This window comes from Choloepus didactylus, chromosome 18 (genome assembly GCF_015220235.1).
Source record: "Choloepus didactylus isolate mChoDid1 chromosome 18, mChoDid1.pri, whole genome shotgun sequence".
Lineage (NCBI taxonomy): Eukaryota > Metazoa > Chordata > Mammalia > Pilosa > Megalonychidae > Choloepus > Choloepus didactylus.
This window is the reverse complement of record NC_051324.1, coordinates 74,174,514-74,181,991: the sequence shown is the minus strand read 5'-3', so window position 1 is coordinate 74,181,991 and position 7,478 is coordinate 74,174,514.

The window sequence follows — 7,478 nt, the reverse complement described above, 5'->3', positions numbered from 1 at the left end:
CAGAGCCAGGGAACTGGGGCTGGCTCTCCATGGGCTCCCAGTGCTGTCTATGGCCTTGAGCTGTTTCCTGCTGACTTTCCCACACCCCCTCCCAGCCTGGCCTCTGTCTGAGGGGGGCTTTGGGGTCAGCCAGGGCAGGGTCTCCCACCTCTGGCAGCTGGCAGGGCCTGTCACCGCGTGCTTCCTGCTGCAGCCAGGGTGGGTGACCTCAGCTAGCCTCGGGGTGACCCTAACTTCTCTGGGGCCTCAGAGTGCGGGGAGGCATGGCCATCCGCGGACCCCACCAGCACCCCTGGCAGATGGCCCCTGCAGGAGAGGGTATCTGTGCGCTGAGACGCCCCCACTCTGCTGAGGCCCAGGGTTTAGGAACTGGAAGGGGCCTGTGGCCACCAGCCAGATATAAATGGGGGGACCCCAGCCCTGCTCTGGGCTCCCAGGGGCCCTTGGGGGCAGGGCCGAGAGCCCAAATCCAGAGCCCACATGTTCCCAGCTCCCCTGCCTCCTCCCTGCTCTCCCCTGCCACCCCCCACCGGCGGGCGCCTGCCTCTCCCGCCCCCAGGCTCCCTGCGGGAAGGGGTTCCTATGGCACCCCTTCCCCCGCACACACTTAGCTCACTGGCAGCCCATCTGCCCCGAGATAGGAGCAGCTGATGCCTGGGTGCACAGCAGAGCCCGAAGCATGGCCGCCCAGCGCCTGCGCAGATGTGACCGGACCGGCCTGCATGGGGCTCGGGGCGCCTGTCCAGGGCGAAGCCTGTTGGGGACAGGCCACCCACGGCACCACGGGCTGGGACGAGGGTGTCAGTGGGGCTGGAATCCGAGCATCCCTTGCAGCAGCCCCCACACCCCAGCAGCTGACTCCAGCTCCCCGACACCCGGGGGAAGGCCCAGAGTGTGGGGGTGCTGCTCCCCCAGCCGTACTCCCTCCCCAGGGACAGCCCCCACGGGCTCTGCTGCTGGGCACGGGTGTGTGTGGAGGCTCTGTAGAGGGCCCAGAGCTGCTCAGCGAGGGGGGCCCTTCCCTCTCCACCCACAACCCCCCTGAGGAAGCCAGGACTTCCTGGGCCCCAGGCCAGCACCGCAGCTCCCCTCTGCAGCTTTCAGGACTTCTCATCAAGAATGGGGTCAGGTAGCTGAAGAGGGTCCGGGAGAGCCTGGGGCTGGGCCTCCGGGGTGGGGGCTGTTTCCAGGAAGCACAAGGTCACTGGGGGAAGGGCACACGTTTCCATGGCAGCAGCCTCCAGCCCTGGGTTAGGGAGGACCCCGAACCCAACCTTTGGCTCTGGCTTCCTGCCCCAGCCCCAGGACCAGGGCCTTGAGGCCCCAGGTCCCTGCTGAGCACTAGCAGATGGGTCAGGCATGGGGCAGGGGTCTCGGGAGGGAAATCTGGTGGGCTGCAGTCGGGTGCCCCCCCACACACTGATCTGGGGGTGGTGCACACATACTTCGTCCCCCTCAAAAACAAGAAGCACTCGGCTAAGCCCGGAGCCCTAGGGACTCTGCAGTGACATTAAGTAGAACTTCCTGATTCTGGAATAAGGGCACTTCTGTGCTCTGTCCTGCCCTTGGCCTCCAGCCCAGCTCCCCGTGGAGACCTGAGGGCAGGGAGGGGACGCCCCCGCCTTGAGGCGAAGGGATTGGCACCTTGACCCTCAGGACCCCGTTAGCTGAGACCCCAGAAGCCTGTGAAAACCAAAACAGACTGCCAGGCCCCCAGCCTCCCTCTTCTCCCTGGTTTACCCTTTGTTTTCCTTCCCCTCCTCCTGGCGCCGTGGCGTGAGCGTGCAGACACTCAAGCACACACACACACACACATGCACACGCACACGCCCCCGGCCGCCTCTGCACCTTCACATCTTGCGTTTGTTTTGCTTCAGCAGGGCTCGAATGGGGACACGCTGCACTCTCAGAATTGGCAGCTTCCTCCGAGCCCCCCCGCCCCCCCGGGCGCCATATGTCAGTGTCATGAATAGGCGGGCGGCTCCGTTCCCGCCCGGGGGCGGGGGCTGGGAAGTGGCAGCTGCCGATCACCGCCAGGCAGACGTGGAGGTTGGGGGGTGGGGGTCAGAGCACAGCGGCAGGGGCCAGGGAGGTGGTGGCAGAGGGAACAAAGGCTTGGGCGTGGGGGGCCCAGGACGTGGTGACTGGTCCTCACGGTGGGGCGTTCGCACATGCCCAGGCCGCGGGAGAGTCTTTCCTGAAAACAGAGATGCACCCAAAGAGGCATGGGCATTGGCCGCGTGGGGTGGCCCTGCCTCGCAGACTCTTATCTTCCTGTGTCCATTCAGCCAGCGGAAGGCCGCTTCCTCCAGGACGCCCATCTCCCCCCACGGTGCATCCCCCGTCCCCACGTCTCCTCGCAGCACAAGGCGGGTGCCAAGGCTGTCCCTGGAGGGAGGAGGAGTGGGGACCCCGACTCAGTCACCTGCATGGCCAGGCACTGCGCTAGGCACGCTTAGACAGGACGCCACGAATTCTCAGCGACCCAGGGACCCGGACTCATTCTCCTCACTGTACAGAAGAGAACGTGGAGGCTCAGAAAGGTTTTAGGAAACTGTCTCAAAGTCTTGAGCTCAGGTCACCCAGTTTATGGCCAAATGTTCTGTGCCCTCCTCCACCCCCCAGCCCCCCAGCCCTGGGACCTGGAGGACCACACCTCCTGCACCCCAGGCTCTGTGAGGTGCCCCCTGCCCCCACCCCTTTAGAGTTAACCCTTTCCTCCTCCCTGCCCTGAGGATGCTGTGCTCATCTTGGTTCCTGTGGAGCCCTCAGCGGCCACAGTCACTTGTCTGTACTTTCGTCCCTCCCCTGTCCACTAGCCACCCGTGTCAGCAGGGGCTGGCCCGGGCAGACTCAGAACTGGAGCGCCGGCTCCGCACTCCACGGGGCCTCTCCCCTCATTCCCGGCCCTGCTGGAGGCGGAGGCAGGGGGCCGGCTACGATCGGTGTAGCTGCTTGGGGTTAATTGGCTGTCCCTCCCTGCCAGCGTGACGGATCCTGCTTGACATTTCCCCAGATAGTTAATTGATACCTAAGTAATTTGTCATGGAGACCTCGTTATATGCCAACTGGGTCCCGTAAGCCGCCAGCGTCTGTGCCCCTGAAATAAGATTGGCAGGTTAATAATGGTGCCGTAATCACACCATTCCCTGCTGGCATTGGGAGAGAATTACCCAGAAACAAGATGGAGCGCTGTTGGGAAGATGACGTGCTCCTAGGGCCTTGGGAAGGGAGCTTGCGAAAGGTCCTGAGGCCACCGCACCTTCTTGAGAAAGTCCCCTAACCTCAGTTTCCCCAACCAGGTACACCTTCGTCTGGTAACGGTACTTTGATTTTTCACTGAGAATTCCCTCCTCTCCCCAGTGAGGTGGGCTGGAGCTGATTCCACTTCTCTGGACTGGGCACATGGTGCTGCCCCCAGACTGTGGGGAAGAAAACAACCTCGTGCAGAGGAGGCAAGACTTGGGAGAAAGGGCCTGTTGCAGGGCCACGATCAGAGCTGGAGGGGAGGGGCGTCTTGGGGGTGGCCTGGCTCCTGTCCCCCAGGGGTCTTCCGGCCCCACTCCTGGGCCTGCTTGAGGAGCAGGGCAGAAGGGGAGCAAAGCTAAACAGAGGCTCCGCCACCATCTCTAGGCGCCTGGGCAGCTCAGGCTCACTGGCTCAGCACAGTTTCAGCACCACGGACAGCGATGGCCCCTGGGTGAGCGGAATTCACACATCTTCCCACTGGAAGATCACTGGGGGCACAGGCTTCTGGGTTGGGGTTGAGGATGGGGGTGTCCAGGGGATAATCTGCTCAGCTGGTCCTTTCCCAGGGAGAGGAAGCCCCCGAGGCCTCAGCCCCAGGAATGTGCCCAGTGACCTGGCATCTGAAATGGTAGAGCTGGGTGGGCAACCCGTTTCCGTCCTGGCTCAACTCACAGCCCTGCTGCCTAAGGTACTTTGGGCTGCACCTCCTTGTGCTGGATGGTACTGTCACCATCCCTAGGCTGGTCACAGGCCCAGCTTGTGCCGGTCACTTTATTTGTCTTTGTTGTCAACCTTGGGAGATGGGTAGCACCATTAGCCCTACTTAACCGATGAGGAAACTGAGACCCAGAAAGGCTGGGTGATGTCCTGGGGTCACTGGTTATAAGCTAAAGAACAAGAGTTCAAACTCTGTCTTTCTCCCAAGCCCCTGCTCTTTCTAGAGATATTATAACCCCAAAGAGAGCTTAAAAAAATTCACAATCAAATAATGACAGCTATCAAGACAGCCTGAAATGTTAATATTTTGTAAGGATCAAGGTCAGTGGCAGATGGTCCCCATAGGGGATGGCATCCATGAGCGGATCTGGGGACCAGTGGACCCATGGAGAGGCTGTTTTGTCATGACTAATCTGGAAGGGCTTCAGGGGAGGAGCTGAATTGTGCACTTGGCTTTGAATTATGGGGTCAGGGCAGAAGCAGCCCTGTAATGACAAGCCAGAGGGAGACAGAACCCCTGAGCCTCCCTCCCAGGAGCCCAGGGGGCTCTGGGGAAGCCATGGGTGGTTCTCCCGAGAGAAGCATGACTGAGAGGAGTCTGGGCTCTGGAAGGGGGCCTGGAGGGGAAGGTTCTCCAGCCTTTCTCCTTTGGCTGTAACTTGCTGTTATCTGAACGTGCTAGACTCCTTGGCAATCCCTCACCTCTGTGCGTGCTCTTCTACTGTTTATGGCACCTGTTGGATGCCTGTCTTTTTAGTAAACTCCTGCTTGTTCTTCAAAACTCAGGAGAGATATCATCCTTCCTGGGAGACTTCCCTAACCCTCCAGGTGTGGCTGTGTGGCAATCCTGTGGTGCCCGGTCCATCCTCCACCAGACCATTTGCCATGTTAGCACAACTGTGTGGCTTCATGCTTCTCCTCCTCTCCAGACTGTGGGCAGCACAAGGACTCCTTCTATTCACCTCTGTGTCTCCAGAGAAAGAATGAATTGGGCCATGTGACAGAGAGTGCCCCATCCTGGGAATGAATGGAGTCACGTGACAGAAAGTGCCCCAGCCTTGGAATGAATGAATGGAGCCATGTGATAGAAAGTGCCCCATCTTGGAGGCAGGAGACCTGTTTGTGTTATTTTCAGAAGACAGGAGAAGGTATTGTATTAATGAAACAAGAAGCAGATGCTAGAAAAAGCAAATGTTTAGAGAGTTAGGAAGGAACTCTTGGAAATGTAAAATGAGATTACAGACACAAAAAATTCAACCTAAGGGGAGAAGAAAAAATTGAGAAAAATTTCCAGGGAATAAAACAAAAAGGAAAATAATGAAAATAGAGAAAAAATAAAAACATTAGACTGTCAATCTGGTAGTTCTAGTATCTGAAGAAAGAATAGCTTTCCTTGAGTGCCAACTATATGTCGGGCACTCTTTAAGTTTCTCTCCGTGGATTAACTAATCTATATGTGGAGAATACTATTGTTTTCTTCTTTTTGTAGATGAAGAAACTGTGGTACAAAGTGGTTATGTGACTTGTGCCAGGTCACAGAGCTAGGACATAGCATACTGGTTCCCCAGCCCCTGCTCTTGTGGTACTGCTTCTCATAAATGCTCCAGAAAAGAAGAGCAGGAAAAAAATGGAGGGGAGGAAATTATACGAAAAATAATAATAAATTTTTTCCCAGAATGGGAGGTGAGGCGATTCCATCATGAAAGGACCCACCACGTATTCAGCAGAAAGAATGAAAAGGATGTAGAGACACCAAGACTCATCATCGTGGAATTCCAGAATGCTGGGGACAGAGAAGACCTTCTGGGGGTGGAGACAGGGTATGGCATCAGATGTGTTAGCAGCAAGCATCAAAAGTTAAAGACAAGGAAACGATGCCTTCAAAATACAGAGGAGGAATGAATGAAACCTAGAACTTTTAACCTAGCAATCAAGTGGGAAGATAGAAGTGGTTTCAGATATGAAATGTTTCAAAAATTATAGCTCTCATGTATCCCTTCTCAGGAAGCAAGGGATCCATGAAGTAAGGACTTTAATGCAAGAGTGAGGTGAAAAAAATTATCGGGAAAGGGTGGAGGGAAGTCCTGGGTGGTAGATGTGTGGCAGGGGTATAAGGCCAGTGGGATGATGGCTCCAGGAGGAGTGGCTCTGTTTTAGTTATCTTGGCTGCGTAACAAATTATCCTCAAACAGTTGTTACTTCACAAGGTTTCCGAAGGATAGGAATCGGGATCAGCTTAGCTGGATGGTTTGGGCTTGGGTCTCTCATGAGGTTGCAGTGGTGCCGAGGGCTGGGGCTGGAGGCTATCTCCAAGTGGCTCACCCACGTGGGCATTGCCGAAGGCCTCCGTTCCTTGCCATGTGGACCTCCTCACAGGGCTGCTTATGACAGCAGGCAGCTGACATCCTCAAAGTGAATGATCTGAGAGTGCCACCAAGACGAAAGCCGTAATGGGTTTTGTGACCTAGCACCCAGGTGATGCACCTTCTCTTCTCTTCTGTTCTGTGGGTCACATGGACCAATTAGGTTCAGTGTGCATTTTAGTTTCCCAGCTGCTACAATGAATACCATACATCGAGTTGCTTAAAGAATGGGGATTTATTGGCTCATGATTTTGACGCTAGAAGTCCAAAATCGAGGTGACAGCAAGGCGATGTTTTATGCACAAAGAATGGCGGTCTGAGGCTGGCTGCCAGCGATCCTTCGACTCCGGCTCTTCTGTCATGTAGCCGTGCCCATGGCAGCGTCTTCTCCTTATCTTTGGGGTCCTGTCGCCTTCCAGCTCCCGGCGGCTCCCCGTGGCTTTCTCGCTCTCCGTCTGAACTTCACCCTGTTTATAAGGGACTCCAGGAGTCTGGATTAAAGCCCAGTGGGGCCGCCCCTTGGCTGAAGCAACGTCATGAAGAGATCCTATTTGCAGCGCATCCACCCCACCAGAACGTGGACCCAGACCAAGACCCCGCCCAGACCGCGGCACCTGACCCAAGCCAGCGGCTCGTGGGAGGGGGCGGCACAAATGCCAGGTGGTAGGGGCCACCGGAGGCCAAGCTGGAGGCTAGCTCCCTGAGGCGCCAAGAAAAAAAACAGATTCATAGAAGGCCTGATGTTTTTAATGTCCCCAAATGAGATTTATACTTCCAAGGCAGGGTTTGGGGATAAATAAATAATGGGTACATAGAAAATAAGCCAAACACAAAAAAATGAGGCAATTATTAAGTCCAGGAAAAATAAGAGGTTGTACAAGAAAGGAAAAGTAATTACAATACATTTCTCAGCAGCGAATAGTATATGCAAAGAAATAATAATGCATACATTGAATTCTGATTCATCCAAAAACTTGGAGGATGGGTGGAAGGAAAGTGTGTGGGTGTGTGTGGGAGGGCTGCCTGTAAGAAAACAAACTCAGCCCCCATGGCAGGAAGTGGATGGATGATTCCAAAACTGGGGGGGGTGAGAAGCAATATTAGCATATTGCTTAGAAGTAAATACCAAAAGAAGCAGGTGAAATCACA